Source organism: Mesocricetus auratus, unplaced genomic scaffold, assembly GCF_017639785.1.
Source record: "Mesocricetus auratus isolate SY011 unplaced genomic scaffold, BCM_Maur_2.0 Super-Scaffold_6730, whole genome shotgun sequence".
Lineage (NCBI taxonomy): Eukaryota > Metazoa > Chordata > Mammalia > Rodentia > Cricetidae > Mesocricetus > Mesocricetus auratus.
Window position 1 is genome coordinate 69,124,472 of NW_024429184.1, and position 20,325 is coordinate 69,144,796.

A 20,325-nucleotide genomic window follows, 5' to 3' on the forward strand; every position below is an offset into this window, starting at 1 on the left:
ATCAACTTCATGATGGTGGGAAAATACAGAGACTGGAGAGGGATTTGATGATTTTTTAGCAGCATGCAGTTCCCAATGTGGTCTTCCATATGTTCTTTAGGTTAGGCCAAATTTTTTCTACTTTTAAATTTAAAAATAGTTGTTTTTGTCTCTACCTCAAATCTTAAGTAATTATTCTTTATATAATTATATAACTTTCAAACTTTCCATGACACTGTCAGACACCAAGTCTACCCCTTACTTGGGATACACCCATTTAGACATAGCACATAGAGAGCTAAGACAATCCCAGGAGGCCAACAGTGAAAGCATTCAGTGGTGATCATTAAAGGCTTCAGAATGATGTCCTATCAACTGAGGCCCTAAGAGAGACAGATCGCTTGGTGACCTGTATGTTGTTTGCTTCCTGTAGTCTCTGCATCCAGTTCCCACATTACACTAAAAAGTGTTCAATGCACCAAAAGGTACACAAAGCACTGATGGTTTATAATCTTCTTTTCCCCTTTAATGTGCTCACAGTAGACTTTACTCTTTTACGTGATTTGTAAGAGAGACACAATGTCTTCACAATCTAAACATATGGATTGAGAAAGGTTTATGTTATCAGTTACCCAAGTCAGCACACTCAGCATGAGAAATAATGAGTGTGGCATTTAATGAGACTAGGATTGCTAAATCTGACAGTAAGACTTCTGAAAAGTGCTTACCTATCTCTGCATTTTTACCCAAGCAAATCATAATCTGACTAGAAAGCATTCTAAAGAATTATCTGCTGACATCTGTTGCAACTGAATTATGTTCACTCTGTATTCTGACTTTGGAGCTCCCACCCCACTGCCTATATTTAGAGACAGAACTCCTATAGGAGTAATTAACATCAGATGAGGTTTATTTACATGGGTCCTCCTGAATTTTTGGTATGCTGATAAATAAAGAGTATTGTGACACTGGGGATGGGCTTGCCCAGGAAGATGACTTTTTGCAAGCCACACAGAGGCCTTTGTGGAAACCAACCCCATCACCATTTTGACTCTGAGATCTGTGAGCAAATTTGTTTTTAGTAAGATACCTAGTCTTTGGCCTGTCGGTGGGGGTGCATGCCTTTAATCCCAACACTCAGGAGTCAGAGGCGGGCAGATCTCTGTCTGAGCACTGTGGGTGGCAGCATGGTCCTTCACTAGGCAGTCACAAAAGAGCTAATGAAATCACAGTTTGGTTCCAAGTATGAAACTATACTTCCTTATTTGAGTTCTAGCCTTCTGGGTGTCTGGATGTGAATTCATGAGGTGCTCATGAAAATCAAATGAGTGGATGCTTATGCAACAGATGAACAATTACTGACATGATATGTTCAGTAAATATCAGATTACTGTTATTAGAAAGGGTATGCTCTGTGTACACACATACATCAGTCTCAGTGAGATCAGCAAGCAAGTTTCCTAGTGATATAACTTACTGTATAAACATCTGGAGGATATCACAAATTATGAAACCTATAGAATCTTCAGCAATGTGCCCACAAAATTTGTTGTACTGAAGAAAAGCATGCAATAAAAATGTTCCAATAAATGCTTGCATATATTAGACATGTAGCTAATGGATATAACACTTACCTAGTATGTACAAGACCATACGCTCCATTCCTAATACTGAAAAAAAATAGAATGTTTTATGTCTAGAAAAAACAGGAAAAATAGACTGCTCTTGACAAAAAGAGGTGTAATGAGAACTATTTATAAAGGAAGAGAACTATGGGTTCAAGTGTCAATACTGAAGTATTGAGAAGTTATGAGTAGTTCGGAGATGTGAGATTCAAGAGTGGGTTGGAGCCTGGGCACTAGAATATGCAGCTGAACTATAGCAAGTGGTATAGTCATTCATTCAGCAGTGGAATTCATTCAGTAGTGAGACATAGGTAGAAGAGACACTTCAGAGCATAGCCATATAGCACTGCAAGTGGTAAGAGAGACCAGACACATAATGGAGTCTCCAAGGAGTGGTGGTCTAAGCCTTTAATCCCAGCACTCAGGAGACAGAGGCAAGCAGATCTAGACTTCCAGGCCAACTATTTCAACACTATCAGCTCCTATTTAAAAAATTCTATCCAGACAGGCAGTGGAATAACAGAATCACATTGTACTTCAGAAGCCAAGCTAAAAGAGGGTCTAAGGAGGGGATATCTGATTGGTGAGGAGGAGTATCTGCTGTGTCCAAATTAGAGATAAAAGATGGTGGGATGAAAGCCACCTAGCAATATTGAGAAAGAACAAGGTAGGAAACAAATAATGAGTAATGACAGACTTCTCCAATCTTCACTAAACAACAAGAAAAATATGTAATTTTTACATCATGCCTCCTCCCCCCCCCCTCCCGAGGAAGGTGGAAAGAGGCTGGCAGGTTTTCTCAGACACTGGAAAATGGGGACATCACTTAGGAGACAGGCCATCATCTTCACATTTTTCTCTGCTTCACATAGAGTGCTATGTAGCCTAGGCTAGCCTCCAATTTGATGTGTAGCCAAGGATGACCTTGAATTTAAATTTCTAATCTTCATTCTTCCATCCCTGTGTTTTGGGATTTGAGAATTGTCCTACCATATGTGGCTTATGTGGTTCTGTGTTCAAACCCAAGACTTCATATATGGTATGTAAATACTCTACCAAATGAGCTCTATCTTCATCCACCAGATAAACACTCTTTGATGTTAAAGCTATAATTTTAAATTGAACACACAGAAAACTATACAACTCAGTTTCCTTTCCTTATAGCTATCAGGGGACTAAGTTATGGGAAAAGAGGAAGGTGGAAAGAGGCTGGCAGGTCAAAGCACATACCCACCGTGAGACACACCTACTGCCTACAAAATCAGCAGTTATTCTGAATGCCTTCTGATATATGGTATAGTAAAAGAGATGGCTCTGTGGCAACTTCAAGAAACTGTGTGTTCCCTGATTTCCACATTTTAACTTCTCTACTGAAAGAAAGAAATGAATTTCTATCTTGCTTAGGAAAGCAATATTTGACTTGATAGGGATTAGACCATTGTAGGCAAAACCTAAGCGTACATTTGGCTCATGACACTCACGGTGCTCTAGGGATAAGATAGTAGAAAGTAGACAAAAAAACAGATTCACATCATCACTTGAGTTGAGTCTTTCCAGATCCGTTTATAAATGTTAAAAACAGTATTCATTTGGGAAAACAGAAGAGATGGTGGTGGTGGGTTTCTGCAGAAGGGAGTTATATGAGGACGGCATATTCCTGAAGGAAAAACCAGAGTGTGTAACAAAGGTAGTGTTAACTAGTTTCTAAAGGATAAGCAAGCCTACATGTATGTCCATAGTGGAAAACCATGAATGCTTACAGACCTGATAGCAGTGGTAGGAGGCATTATGAGAATTAGAGATAATGCCAAGAATATAGTACTCTACAGATGTTTTGGCATGGTTCAGGGAAAATAAAGCAACTTAGTCCTGTTAATTCAGTTTTTAACACTCAACAGAGTGGGGTACAGTCCAGGAAAATGAAGTAGGAATGAAGGGAAGTAATGAAAAACATCAATTCAAATATTATTCAAAGTAGGATAAATGCTATGAAGGTAGTTGTGAAAGAGATCAAACTGATGATGAGACACAATGGGCAAACCCAGTGCCCCTGGGTGATCAATCAAAGATAAGGACTACAGATATCCAGCACAGTGAATAAAAAACTTTTTATCACTCAGAATCCAAAACAGGATTGCAGATCCATCAGTATTTACAGATCACTCTACCTCTACCTATTGGATCCACAGTGATGCTCAAAATATAAAAGATCCCTTCTTTTTGTAATGTGGTAATTTGGGTGTCAAAACTTTGGTGTCTGTATGAAGCCAAATCAATCCTCTTTGCATCCAAAGATATATACACATATATATACATATATATATATTTATATTTGTGTAGATATATACAACACACCATTTCTTCACTTTCAAAAACATTCATATGCAGACACTATGTGTTTGTCATTGGCAAATACAGTAGGGAGATAAAGTATATAATACAGTAGAGTGATAAAATAACAAACATCTATAATTTTAAAGAAAGTATCCAATAATAGACTCAACTTGAGGCATAGCTATACTATTGAAAAGTAAGTATGAAAATCTTACATATCAGTTTCAATATTGTCAATCAAGAGAAAAGCACAACAGAACTATGCTACCGGTTGCTTTTTTGCTAACACCCACCCCAGACCTTAGATACATGTACCTAAGCCAAGGCCATCCTACAGTGAATGGGGCCCTATGTCTTGCTTGTTTGTGAATACCCTGTCTCTATTGAAAATCCAGTTTTAAAGATATATATTATAAAACTATGAATTCATATTATATATACTTTCATATGTTTCAATGATTTCTAATCTCACTGTACAAGAAAAAATATCATCGTATCAGGGCTCTGGAACAAACCTGTGTTAATCAGAATTCATCTTGAAGTCTTTGAAGCTCCCTGACACCATTTGTTCAGTTTTTCATGTAAACTATGAATTTCATCATTCATTCTGCCCATGGTACCCTGATTTCCTTACTCTTGGAGGTTATATGTCTCCTGGACCTGACCAAGAATGCTGTCCCGGCTGAGCATGTGAGAAAGCAAGGATATTGATGAGTTTCCTGCTTTCTGACTCTATTAACTAGGAAGAGCATCACTTCTCTTCACAACTTATGTTAACCACTTTGGGTAACACTTGCTGAGTTACTAAAATGAGGCATCTCCCAGTGTTTAGAGCACTGAAAACCTGGGGGAGGGAGTGATGAAAGCATCCAGATTCCTTTGCAGTTAAAGATCCACATGTCATACTCAAAATCCTTGCATCCATTAAAGACAAAAAAATAGTCAGTAAACTGAACTTAAGGGCTCTTGAGACTGCTCCAGAAGTGCTTAAGGAGAAGAAGCTAGACAGCTACATCCTGGCGTGTGTCTGTTCTGTCCACTCCTGCCACCCTGGATTCTGTGTCAATCAATAAACCACACATAGCTCAAGGACATTTTGGAGTATGGATTCTTCTTATGTTCCTTCTATGTGAAAGTGACCTAAAATAAGCAAATCATCTGTGATCATAGAGTACTACTGGTGATTGGCCTAAATAACCATACTTGGGGGAGACAGATGTGCCATGTCCCTGTGTGTCTGCTCCAGGGAGGACAGGTTTGACTTTGTGAGCTATGCCTGTACCTAGCCTCTGAGCCTTGGCTAAAGAGTAAAATGATATAAATGTATGTTTGAGTAGCATCTTGCTTGCCTGGGTCTAAAGGCCTGGGATTCTACATTTGATAAAAATACTGTAGAAGTAAACTCCCAGTAGACTGTTCTAGAAATAAAAGTAAGGGTTCCTGGATATATCCCTGATGCTCTATTTACTAACTTATCCTAAAGAGCTGTTGGGAAATTGAGATTCCCTGGTTTATTTGCCCAGAGAAAATGTCTCATATCTTCAAGTTGAAGTTTCAGTATATTAAGAACAATAATAGTTCAGTTCCAGAAGAGCACAGACTGCTCTTCTAGAAGACACTGGTTCAACCCGTAGCACCAGCACAGCAGTTCACAACTATCTGTAACTCCTGTCCCAGGGTTTATGAAATTCTCTTCTGACCTCTTCAGGCATTGCATGCATGTGACCTACAGACATAAAACCACCCATAAAAAGAAAATTAAAAAACATCAGTGTGGAAAAATTCAACTAGATTTTATATTCTTGGTTCTGTGACTACCTTTGGTGATACTAAAATAATGGTATGCTGTGAACATGCCTGCACAGAGATGCCTAAACAACACAGTTTACGATGGGAAGAAAGGAAAAGTGTCCAAGTGTAAGAACCTGTATGTTGGGAGCCCTGGAAGCCCTGGAGCCCTGAACTGGCATTTTAAGTGAATTTCCTATGTTCAACCTTTAGTAAGCCAACAAACAAGCAACATGAACAAAAACAGAGAATGAAAAACCATAATCAGATCTCATAGATAAATCATGATAGTTGATATTATACAAAAAACAAAAACATGTAGACTGGGATAAATATGTGTGTGAACAGAAGGGGGAAAGTAACTTTGGGAGAACAAATGCTAAGAGTTCAAACCACTCAGCTTCTTGAAGTGATGACTTCAACATGTTGTGAAATTGAGTTCTTTGATGACTTATGAACCAACCCAACCTCTGCAGAAATCCTACTAGGCAGACATGGTAAAATCGCCCCTAGTTGGAACAGGCTTGTAACATGGGAAGGGGCTGTTAGCCAAGAAGAAATGAGTAGAGGCCACTCTTGTCTCATTTACAGCTAAGCCTTCATGATGGAGCAGAAAGACCACTCACTGGTGACTCTAAATTGAGTCTACATGCTATGGACTGCATATGTTCTTGCACTTTAATCAAGATCTCTTTGCATTCCCTGCCTCTCATAGGAGGTCTTATGGGAAAATAGCAGAATGCAAGCCCAGAATATCTCATCAGCTGCTTTGTGCCAGACTGAATTTCTTCAGTTTATATTTAGAATTCTTAGGTTGGCAAGAAGCACACACACAAAAAAACAGACCCTGAAGTAGCTCTTGTATAAATTACAGTCCATCAGTGTCACACAAATCACCAAAACTTAGAAATCCTAAGAATTTTATTTATAAGCTATCTTTTTTTTCAAATACAAAATGAAAACACTGAGAAACACAGAAGAATTTTCATGGTTGTCATCTCCCCTCTGTACATTGACAGGCTCAATTTCAGAGAGGCTCATTTCCTTCATCTTCACTAATTAAAAAATTAAAATATGTTCATCTGTTTTTGCTCAATGGCTTGATGACATCTCTTTTCAAGATTTCTTTTCGAGACATAAAAATGAAAAGCTCCTTTGTTTTCCAACTAGAAGTATCTCCCTCTATGACATTATTTTTCATCACACTCCGTGAAAGGGGATACCATAGTCACTCTTATTTATTGGAAAATAGTATTATATTTCATTTATGCTTTCAAGTGTTTCATTGTCAATCTGTGTCAAACTGTAAAATTTGCTGCCTCTCCCCAGAACAGCTTATGAAATCTGTCAGCTCGCTGTGTAATTTACATGAAATTTAATTATGAATCGGTGTTACGTTATGAATAGAGGTGTTCGGCACTAATGCCTTCAATAGTCAGTAAGCAATATGGCTCTCACAAAAAAAAAAAAGAAAAAAACATTATTTCCCCATGGCTCTTACTTCTGGGTGACTGCTCCTGTGGATAGGCACACACAGACATTTCTCCTGATCTGATGGTCAAATTCTAAGGAAATGATGCATGAGCTGTGGATGTTTTACATTGCAAATCGGCAAGGACATTTCCTACTGAAAAAATGAAAGCCTCCTGAGACCATTGCTGACTGACACTATATTTTATCTGCACACTGAAACAACACACTTATCAAATGAAAGAGAAGAAGAAAAATTACAAGAGATTTGATCTCCTTTATGGCTTTTAATAGCAAAATACACTGTATGATTAATGAACCTGTCAGTTGTAATGGGAAGAATATGTAACAAGTAACTGTGTATTACTCGTTTGTGATTTTATCTTTTATAAATTCAACCAAGTGTAGTGTGATAAGATAAACTCTAAGGTAATGTTATAAAGTAAGCTGAAAACCCAGTCTGTTCTGCTTTTGCCTCTGTGTCCATTGATAATGTGACTTTTAAGAACACATTTCCTTCAATCGATAATTACTCAATTAGCACTTATTAAGTTTAAATGGCAATAAATTTCATTACCAGGTGTTTGCAGGAGGGAAAAATACCCTGGCACTCCTGGTGCATGTGATATGTCTATAAAGAAATTTATTTTTTTAAATGTGTTCTTTGCTGGATTTATTAGCCCATATAATATTCATAGAATTCAAGCCTAGACATGCAGCCACCATTACTCAGAAATGTATGCAAGGCTTAAGTTGGGGAGCATAGGATACTGAAAACATCATTTTAGTATTAGATATATTATAGAGACAGAAAACGGAATGGGCAGGGGAGGAAAAGAAGGAGACCATGTAGAAAGCAAGCAGCAAATGATGGTGGAAGCAGAGAGGAAGGGCAGAAAAGAATAAGGGTGACAAGGAGGACAATCAGCAGAGCCTGTAAGGAGAGCTGGAAGAGAAGTAGTCACTGGTCACTAAACTGAGGTTCAGAGCAGACAGATCACTTACTCATGATCTGAGAGCCAACATTTTATACTGATACAGTCTAGATTTGAGCAGGATATGGTAGCTTTCAGCCATAATTTGGAAGATGAGATCCCAAAGTGATATGGTTTTCACAAAGAGAGATCGCTTAGCAGTTGGGGGAAGGAAGAGTGCATATTCTACTTATCAAACAATAGGACATGGAAGGGCCGCTGGGGAGGTGAATATAGATGGGGAGGTCACTGAGCTGTTGTAGAAAGACCTCACTTACTTTCCACTGGGCACTTTGGCCATCTACACAAAGTTGTAGTTCATGATCTGCCTGTTCCATCATGGAAAATCTGTTCTGTAATTTTTCAAGAGGGTAACATATTAGAAAGACATGTGAGAATAAGGAAAACATCCGAGTTATGTCCTGGAGGGGCTTATATGGTTGATGTTTTAGTCTGGGCCATTAACCATTGCCAGATCTTTTCATAGCTGGTGCTCTGTCTCTTAGAGAACGTATGCAACTCCTTTGACTTTCACTTTCATAGATGCAAGAAAAGGAATGAAATATCTCTCTCAAGAGATCTGTAAGGAAACTATTACATTTGGCAGAGACTATCCAATATCTCCATTCTGAGTGTTGAAATGAACATGTTAAGTTCAGCTCAACTATTAATTTAACAACCTATGCAATGGAGAGAAATAGATGTATATCTATGTGAAAATGTATGATTTATTTCTATATGGTTTGATGCATTCAAGTTATAAGTTGATATGCATAAATTATCCACTAATAAATGTCCCACAATCTTGAGGGATAAGTAGATTGTCTTTTTCTTGTTTCGTTAGTGGATTGGTTGGTTTTTGTCAAGTACTTTGGGAAAGAGTCAATCAGTAGTAGAACAAGGGAAAACGGCTGAATATGAGATCATTTGAGTGTGGGTAGGCTTGCATGGGGTGAGAACTACAAGGTTGAAAGAGGCATTTGTTTGTTTTGAGGCTTTATTGTTATTTTGACTTGTTTATGGCAGGGTCTACTGTAGTCCATATTGCAATCTTGATCCCCTACCCCCTCCTCTGAGTGCTGGAATTACAGGATTACACCTTCATTCCCTCTTGGTTCATTTCGCGATAGAAATCAAACCCAGAGCACTATGCATGCTGAGTACACTGCCAAATAACCTACCCCTTAGGCTTAGAAATAGTTTTAAAGGCCATGATAAGATTGAGTAACATTGATTTCAATAGTGAATACCTATAGTAAATGAAGAGTACCCAACTGGAAAGACACAAAACCCAGACTTTTTTGTCAGTCCTAAGCACTGCATATCATTTGCTTCACTGTGGTCATGATTTCAAGAAACAAAATAAAACATGATCTGTCAGATTCTCTATATTTTTAAGTATTGTACCTATATCTACCATTGATCTTATACATCTACGCACTATGATATCCAAAAGGTAAAGAATTTTGTCCAAAAAATAAATTCCTTAAGTGATATGCACACACAATGATAACAATACTGTAGGCTGTTAGTGTGTAATTTAACATGAAGATTACAAGGAACAAATGACCAGCAAACCAAAGAATACACATGGCAAGTATTTATGAAGCTTCAGGAATAAAGATAATTGTTCTGTATGAGATTCATTATTTCTTCATGAATGGCAGCCTCAGATCTCTGGAAGTTCATATTTAGACATGCTGAGACCCTAGCCTATGCTAGCCTAAAATCTTCCTTACAAAATAGTGTCCTTGGAGTCTTAGTTGCTGCCTAATGAGTAACACATGGGATGCATGTGGTGTCTTCTTACCATCTACTACCAAAGCAAAAATCAAGCCACAGTTACATACAGACTCCCCCTTCTATTAAACCCCAAATGTTTTCAATTTGAGGTTGAACTTCCCTTTAGGACAATAGTAGAGTCAAGTTTCTTTGGGGATATTTCCTAAACCACCCCACCCCCATTCTCATACCCTATAGCCACAGAGTCCATTTTATGGTTTCATTTGCCCTCATTTATTTTGTATATAAATGAAGGAAATAAGTGTCTTAAATATCCACTAGTGAAAATAGTTTTCCTTTAGTTATAAAAATATATAACTTGACAAAAATAGTTACATTCAATAACAGTATCAGTAAATTTTATTATCCTGTGATTTCCAAGCAGTTATACTTTTTGTTTTTAGCAATTAGTCATCTTTTAAGAAATTTTACCAGTGACTTTTCTTCAGTGTTATGATTAAAGTCAGTAGTAGTAGATATGAAATTAGATCAATCACTTTCCCAGTCACTTAAAAGAGTGTGCATGTGTGTGTGTGCATGTGTGCACATGTATCTATTTATTGTAACTTTCTTCTCAATAATGTTGATTAACCATTGTATATCAGCTATAAACTTGATTTTTTGTCTGTTTATAATTAGAATATTTGGATGCTATTCAAACTTGGATCAAAAAAGAACCACTGAAAATCAGAATTCTAATATTAGTCAATAGTAAGTTCTTTTTGCAGCTGAGAAAAGTGTGCCGCATGGTATAAACAAAACAAACAATTGGCTCTACATTTCTCTAAATAGACTGAGTTGTCAAAATAAAATAACACAAATAAGTTGGAGTTTCTTCTCACCCACTTACAAGATCTTCACAGAAAGCATTGGTAATGAGTTATTCATACACTGCTTGGAGTGGCACACACAGACAACAGAATGAGCACAATATTTAATTTTTGTTAAGCAATACAGACAATCACTTGTTTTCTACTAAAATCCTAGAGACAGACATGTCCACATGATGGCTTCTTATTTTGTACCCTTCCAGCTAATGTATATAGTCCTCACTGAAGAAGAAACATAACTTGGAATCTAATTTTTGTCTGTTTTATGCTGCGGTGATAGAGTACCAAAGACTGATGAGGCAATTTTAATAAACTGACATATATGTGTGGTGATATATTGTTTGTGATTTATTAAAGTTACTGAAAATCAAAATATCAAAGCAGCCATACTAGTTAACTATAGAAGCCAGGTATACACCTTTAATCCCAGGACTCAGGATTAAGAGGCAGATCGATCTCTGATCCCAAAAGCACAATGGGCTACTGGAGAGTGAATCAAAGGTCATGCCTTGCATCCCAGGATTTAAGAGGTATAAAAGATAGAGGCATTTGGTCTGAGTATTAGTCTGTAGTCATGTTGAAGAGAGCATAGCAGTCTGGGATTGCAGTCTGAGATTTGGTGGAGCCAGGATAACCATATCAGCTGGGTAGAGGTAAGAGATAGTGGCTTGGATACTTTGCTTCTCTGATCTTTAGCTTGAAGCCTGAACCCCAATATCTGTCTCTGAGTATTTTATCGTGCTACATAGGAGACTATAGTGTGCAAGAGCATGGGATGGCGTATATGAGGGCCTTTCCACTATAGTAACCCATAGTGGACAGCAGAGACTGCCAGATGGGGCATGGCAAGAAGAGACTAAACTTGCCTATGTGGTGAAGTTTCAGTAACGTATAGGGTCCCAAATGGTGACACTAATCAATCTATGAGGGCAAAGAAATCAACACAGAATTATCTCTTGTGGAGGCTACCTTCCAAAGTAGGCATTCATTTTCCTCTGAGGAAAATATTCAAACCACAGTAAAACTAAGTCTCCTCTTACAGTGTTAATGCTACAAAGTGTCACTGGGCTTTTCCAATATTAACTCTATTTTGAACTGCACAAAAGAATGTAAGACTTATCTGCAAATTTTTCTCTTTTTCTTTCTTTCTCTTTCTCTTTTTGAATTTTCTACCTCTTTTGAAATATGAGTAACAAGTTTCATTTTATATTTTAAAGAAAACATGAAGAGTTCTATAATTGCTTACAGGTACATTCAGGAGAACAATTCTTTCCCTAACATCTTTTATCATGTTTATTCTACCAAACCATTTCCTTCATGGAGGGATATGATTAGGTTAGGTTGATGCAGAGATTATATTTTTTATTTAATTTTGTTTCTGTCTCATGCATTTATTTACTATAATGCTGGGGGTGATGCCTAGAACTTCTCACATGTTATGTAAGCACTGTACCACTGAGCTGCTTCTCCAGCACCCTGTTTTGAATGATTAATTTTCAGATATTACTTAGTCACAGGCATTTAATAAGTATTTAATAAGGAAACCACACAAAATACCACTGAAGATGAGCTGTGATGATGTTTTAAGGTCTATAGCAGAAGACCTAAAGTAACATAAATGTCTACCAGATAATCAATACCACTGTCACCTCAGACAGGGGCTGCTGTCTGCTCTCCTTGTCATGAGCACTTTGTATGCATCACTTCATTCAAGGCAAACATATCATTAAGTTCTGCTAAAGCCCTGGATACAGTGTCTTCTATAGGAACAACATAATCACAACAAGACATCTGGAAAATAGTAGATCTCAAGAAATGCTGCTGATTAAGAAACCATACTGGAGAAATGTCTCAGTGATTAAAAGCACTGGCTGCTCTTCCAGAATACATAGGTTCAATTCCCAGTACCTATATATTGTCTCACAACTATCTATAATTACATTTTCAAGGATTCAAATTCCTCTTCTAGCCTCTGAGAGCACCAGATATGGACATGGGACAGAGACAAAACGTGAAGGCAAAATACCAATACACATAAAATTATTTTTTACATAAAAGTAAGGAAATGAGAAGGGTAGATCTAAGACTTTCATAGCTGTCAATTAGGTCATGGTAAGATAATACAGCAAGAAACAATTGCCCCCAAAACACTCTCTACCATCCACTTTCAGACCCTTCTTGCAAGAGTCACATTGCTTTACTTTTCTCTAGCAACATTTCTCATCACTCCTTTAATCTTTTGAGACTGCTATTGATGGTGATGATGATGGTGGTGGTGGTGGTGGTGGTGGTGGTGGTGTGTGTGTGTGTGTGTAAGAGGGCAGGAAGAATATTATCTATGCTATTGCACAATCCAACTCCCCCATATCTACCTAATGCTAAGACTATACAGAGTACTTCAAAATGCATATTAAGTACCAGAGATACCAGAGCCAGTCATCTGATATCTATCAACCGATAGAGAAAGTAAAGAGAAAACATGTTAGAACTAAGGATGTGCATAGAATTCTCAGCTTCAAGGGTAGAAACTGAGCAAAACTTCATAGCATCTCTATTTGACAAAGACAGCACTGGATGTCCTCCACAAGAAAATCTAGACATGAGATTATGTGTATCATTTGAAAACAACAATATTTTTAACACTTTCCCAAGTTTGTTTCTGTGTTTTTCAAGTAGTTACTTCCTGCTTTAGTCTTAATTTTGGTCATCTTGTTTGCACTAACTTTGGTGACTGTTTGCCCAGGCTTGGGCTTGCTATAATCTATTTCCAAACGACACTTACTTTAATGCTTTTAGGTCTAGGACTATCTTCCACTTGTAAAACATTGCTTTTCTGCAATTGTTTTCCTGTATGTTCCAACTATGATTTCTCCTCTTCTATTAACTTAATTTTCCCAGTATTTGCTGAAGCAGGAAGTGTTCTACAAGCATAAAAGGAATTTTGGTGTGTTACTTCACAATATAGGATTTGAGAAGCAAAAGTCTATATGGTGTATTTTAATCAATTATTTTTAATAAACCAAGAAATGACAGATTAAGTCAGAAATATTGGCACTGTAGTCTTAGTATGCTGTAATGCAGGCACTAGTAGTACTTGTGGGTGTTGGCGATTGTTTTATGTATTCATCTCTGTTGTGTGGACATGCCCCAGAACATTCGTCTAATTAAGATTTTGACAACTCATTGCTTTTGTTGTTGAGATATTATTGAACAAAGTCAAGTGGTTGATTTTTAGACCAACTTCTAACATAAATAAAAATACCCAAAAGACACATGCATTTAAACTGCGAGTCTAGTTTCCCAAACAACTCTAGGTCCTATTTACAAGAAAGAGAATAAAACATTTAACAGAGAGAAAGGTGTTATTATTTGTACTGATACATAAATCGAGTGTTACTTAAGCAAAGGTTGAGGACCACTAGACAGATGTTTCTCTCCAAAAAAAAATCTGTCCCTGGAACTGCATTATTCGAAGTCAAATCACACCAAGTCAAAATATTTCCACTATTTCAGAGTGCTTTGGAGTCTTTAGCACTATATATTAAATCTTAACATTATTGGAAATGTCTCAGCAACTATACCATATGGAAATCAGCTGACAGATGGCAGAGTGGGGTCTTTAGAAATGGGATGCACAGAAGTATCTGACTGGGACATCAAAAGGAAAAGGGTCAGAATCCCAAACCCTAATGTGGACACTGCCTACTAACAAACATAAATCTTTGGGGCCAGAGAATTTGTAAACATGCTTCTGAAAGGGAGACTATGGTACTGCAGATAGTGGAAACAGATTCACCATCTAATCATTTAATACACACAGCACTTTGGTTTCAGAATTTTATATGCACCTGAAAACAATAGTAATACAAATTTGTTTCACAAAGAAAAATTCAAATGAATAAAGGCCAATCAACTTATCACTCTTATTTATTCTTTTTCTATAGAGAAACCATATAGAGAAAATAACTGTGGAGAACAAATTGGAGATATTCATGCTGGAATAGAAATAGGACATGTTGAACTAAATGAAGTAAATGGATGGCAGCTGGTGTCTCACTGCTGGAATGAAGGTCTCCCAATAGTCACAGAGGCTAGAATTATCCACATGGTGATAGACTAAAATTGAAGATGTCAGTACACAATCCTATCAGGCTAATATAGACACAAATGGTCACATATGGATATATTTATAAGTATATGAAAACACAGTTTCACATATTCACATATATGACTTCCCCTGTCAGCCAAGAGAACTGGGGAGCAATGGTACCCGAAAGTCAAGGAGAACATCAAGAGCCTGGGTCTTGATTTATAATACCATTCCTGAATAAGCAAACTCCTCTAGAGCTAGAACAGAAAATAGATGAAATGAGCCTGGAGTATTTTGAAGTACCAGCAAGTGGGACAGTTCAAAATAAGCAAATAAATAAATGAGACCTCCCAATAATGGAGACACGAAAAAGGGTCAGACAGTTGACTGAAAGAACTCACACTGATCATATCTGGAACCATCTGATCAACAAAATAAATAGAATAATACTGGAATATTGTACAACCATAAAATATTCATAATAGCACCAATATTATTAATTGAATAACTAGACAAAAGATATAACTTCCAAACAACTTGTGTAGATCCTCTGATCTTTCCATAGTATGGATCAAACACAGCTCCCTCACAAAAATTACAGCCTGAAAAGGGGGGAAATAGAGAAATTTTTACAGCAGAAAACCCTGCCAAGCTTCCTCCAGGATATGGCCCAGGTCAGCATCAACAGTGGGCAGCCATATTGATAGCCTGTGTGCTTTTGTAAAGCATGATTGTTTGTCTGTTTGATTTATGTGTGCAAGAAGAGGCTCTCAGAGTACAGGGACATCAGATCCCCTAGAACTGAAATTCCAGGCAGTTGTGAGTTACTAGTTGTTGGTGCTGGAACCTTACACAGGTCTTATGTCAGAGTCACCTCTCCAGACCCATAAACTGAGCTTCTGATGCAACATGGAGAAGATACAAAGCAGGAGAAGGAGGCTAAAAGTGGGGAACTGGAGTTTTGTAAGATAAGCAAGTCTAGAGACCAATGGACAGCATGAGGACTGTAGTTAAGAATACCATGCTTGGAATGTTTATTCAAAGACTAAGTACAAGAGCTCTAACCACACATACAAATAACTACTGACTGTAATTGTAAGGAAACTGTGTTGAAGAGTAGTATTCATTCCATTACACATGTATAGAAATATATTTATGTAAGTATGTGAGCATCTATATTTTACACAATCCAAACCAATAAAACTGTCTGTGGTGGCACATAGCTTTAATCCCAGAACTCAAGAGACAAATGCAGGTAGATCTCTATGTGTTCAAGGACAACCTGATATACATAGCTGGTTCCAGGCCAGCCAAATCTACATAGTGGGACTCTGGCTCAACCCCCCCAAAAACAAATAAACAAAAAATTAAAATTTTTACTTTTCTATAATCTTCATGAAAGCAAATAAACCCAGAATAATGATAGGTGAATATCAGTAAATACCAATCATGAGACATTCTTCCAAACCATTGACGAATACTAATCAAAAACTGTTATGTTCACTGAAAACAAGAAAAATTTAATAAAACATCATATCCTAGAAAACTCTAAGATGTAAGTAAGTGCAATTTATATACTGGAAAAGATGTTGGAGGAAGGAAAAAATAAGCAAAAACTCAAAATATATGAACTATTAGTGGGCTTACTGACAGGCCACTGTTTGTCCATTAACCATGAAAGAATTTTGCTACTGTAAGACCTTGGTGTTAGGGAAAATAAGTACAGAAAATAGGTGAGCTGGCCATCACCTTTACAATTTTATGCAAATTTAATACTTCTCTAAAATAATGTTCTTTTAAAATGTCCATGGAGCTGTACCTCAGTGGCAGGAGCATGTTTAGCATACACAAGGCCTTGGTTGCATTCCCCAGAACACACACAAAGTGAATGCAATCACTTTAGATTAATCACGTGATTTAATAAGAGCATAAGTGCATTGAGATAACAGTTTGTTATCATCTGACTCTGGAATATCTGCGATAGGCTCCTGTTTTGAATGCTTAGTCCTAAACTGATGACATTGTTTCAGGAAGCAGTGATGCCTGTAGGTAATTACTAGTGAAACACTTTGAAGGTAACACCTGTCTTCCCTGCCCCACCCCCATTCCATGGATCAATCTGCACCATTTTGCTCATAGGACCTGCTGTGCTTCTCACACACACCCTCCATCACACAGACTGAAACTTCTGAAACTCTGAGACAAAATAACACTTCTGCACTTTAGTCATCTTTGTCAGATATTTAGTCACTAACAATGCAGGACTCTGTAATGCCTGCCTTATATGCAGGGCAGCATTTCTGTGTATCCTATTCTCTGAAGGAGAATGGCAGTATGTTTAAATTTGACAAAATGTGGCCTCTTGACCATTGAGAACCACACTTCAGTTTCAAATCTTTGGTTAAAACCTTTATATATTTCCCCTAGTCATGTACCCACAAAAGGAAGGGCAGTGACTTTTGAGTTTCCTGTTTCATTCTTCATTGGAAGCAATAAGCTTTTGTTTCCCCCAAATGGGTTTGGTTGTAATTGAGCTGTAGACACATTGAACTGATGCATGTGTGGAACACCATGTCAATGACCTCTTCTCAGCTGGTCAGTAACTGCTAGTTTTAATAACAAAGACAGTGTCAGTTGCTCATTGCCTAGCACTTGTAGCCCACTGAGGTCAAGTGGAAGAAAAACACAGACCTAGATCTATATCTTCAGTTCTCAGCCTTTTTCCATGGTACAAATCACTTAAGCTTCCCAAGTGTTCCTTGCAGATTAATCCGGGGCAGGAAAGCCTGGTAGGCAGGCCCTTGTCACCTGCAAGGAGACCCAGATTGTGTTTAACAGTTAGCCCTCCATGTCAGTGGGTTCTTCACCCATGGATAAAATCAACAAGGAACTGAAAATATCCAGAGAAAGAAAAGCTGTCTAAGCTGAACGTGTACAGGTCTGCTTTGCAATTATTCTAGAGAATGATAGTGTGTGGTCAGTTTACAGCACTCACTTTGTAGACACAATTTAAAGTGCACACAAACATAATACAGATTCCATGCAAGCACAATGCCATTTTAAATACAGGACTTGAGCATCCATGCATTTGGTACCCACACTGGGGTCCTGGAATTAAGCATCCTGTGGATGTGGTAAAAGGATAGGTTACAGCTCTTATGCAGTCCCTCCATGTATCCTGCTACAGAGAAAATCCCAAAACTTTTCAGGCACTTTAGTGAAGTATTTCTTTTGACCAAAGGTCATTGGAATGCCCCCACACACACCATCCCCAGTGTAAGGCCATATTCATTCTAAGATTCAGTACCACATGTCAACAGATGGCAAGCCTCCACAGAACCATCACACTGAAGTCATAACTGCCTAGCAAGAGCATCACATCTTGAGATCAAGCATGGCTAAGTAGCTCCACAAACTCAAAGATTAGTAAATAGTGGAAATCATTCTGAAGAACATTAGAATGAAACAAATTCCAGTGTATCTCTGTACTCTTTCCTGGAGTACCCACGATATAATTCTAGAAGTATAGCATAGCTGGAAAAAGAAAAAAAGCTAGGAATTTAAATAATAAAGGAAGGGAGTTGAAAGCAAGCAAATATGTTAACCAATATATCTAAAATGATTTTATTTTTCACAAATTTGTCTGAGGTATACCAAGGACCATTATTAAGAGGTGCCATTAGAAATTCACATAATAGACTATAAATAAAGTCTAAATGTCAAATATGTTATGCTTATATCTCGTTATTTACAGACACTCAAATCAGATTTTATGGATTATTTCATTGTTATGCTTCTTAATCCAAAATTAAATACATGGTCACCCTGAAGTCCCTTAATTACTGTGTTTCTACTCAACATAACTCTGGTCCCTAACCTTACAAGTGGTTTAGTAATAAACTTCCTGAAATGGAATTCTATTAACTTTAATTAGTGTTGCATGCTTAATTTCATTGTAACAAAATACTATACAACATTAAAAGGACTACAGCATAAGAAGTGCAAACACCCTGTTCTGGCTTTTCAGGTATTAGCACATGTGATGAACAGCATAGAAATCCTTGATTTTTGTCGTTACTGGCCCTACTTCGCCATTATCAGATGTATGCCGTATACCACTGGGTATTTTGGAGGTAAATTTTACTTCCTATCAACTCCCTTTATATTTCTTTTTGTTGTTGTTTGTTTATGTGGGAGGGCATGTGGGATCAGAGGACAAGCTGGGTGAGTTTGTCCTCCTTGTAAGACATGAGAGTTGGTCAAAGATGGCGTTGAGGGGAAGTCAGATGTGTGAGTCTTGAATTGTTTAAACAAAAGATGATTGGTTGCCTACATCGAACCAGGTAAGGTCACTGCATGAACAACCATTCGTGTTCACTAGGTAAAGTGTAGGGCACCTAGGCATGTGATAGACTGACGTTTAAAACCATTGGCTGACGATTTTCCCATTCTGTGTTTTTCCTTTAAAAAATGCTTGTTGTGTAGTAATAAATGAGTTCCTGCTTGACTAGATTCCCTGCTGCATCTGATTGTCTCTGGGATTCTGGGAGGCACACTTACTCTTCCTTTGACCCAGCTCAACCTTCTGTGGTTGAGCTGAGACCCTGCATCTGGCACCCAAACAATCTTGGCAGAGGCCAAGAGGTCTCTCAGGGTGAGTGAGACCCTTAGTATGGGTAACTCTATTTTCAGTAAGAAGGGAGAAGTACCGGAGTGGTCTGGCAAAGTTGAAGCACGGAGGAATGGGCCGAACCAACCACCCCAGATAACTCCAGACTCCTGCTTTACGTTCCCAGAGAGGAGGTTGAGTCATCCTACACTGCCCTCATTTTCATAAGAATTTTTCTCAATATTAATGGTAAGTGCTGTGCACTGATGATATTTTTTGACAGAGGTTCCTGCAACGTTGTCCAGGTTGAACTTAGACCAAACAATCCTCCTGCCTCAGAAACCCAACACTGTGCCTAGCTATTTAATTTTTATTGAACAACACTTCCTCAAACTCGAGCCACCAAACTTGTGGAGATTTCTTAGCATCAGGACCTTTGTGCAAGCCTCCCTGTCAAGATGGTCCCTACAGAGGATACAGGCATATTGTGCTTCTAGAGAGCACCTACTAGGATCCCTTACTACTTAGATGGGCATGTAAGTGCAAGGAAAATGCTCTTAATTTCCAGGCTGTCTGTGTATGGTGCTGGAGCTCTCAACTTCAAGGACACAGGAAATAGAAGCATTCTGAAGTTCATGCCTACAGTAGTAATAAGTACCATTACACCTGAAAAGTAGAGAATGTAGCCTGTGACCACAGACATTCATCTTATTTGATCAAATTCTCATTTTACTAGTGTGATATACTAATTTCAAAGGTCTATCATAGTATTTTCATTGTTGTAAGATGCAGAGCAAAGAGGGATACCAGAGAATTCTGCCTGAATTGTAATTCTAGCTCTGCC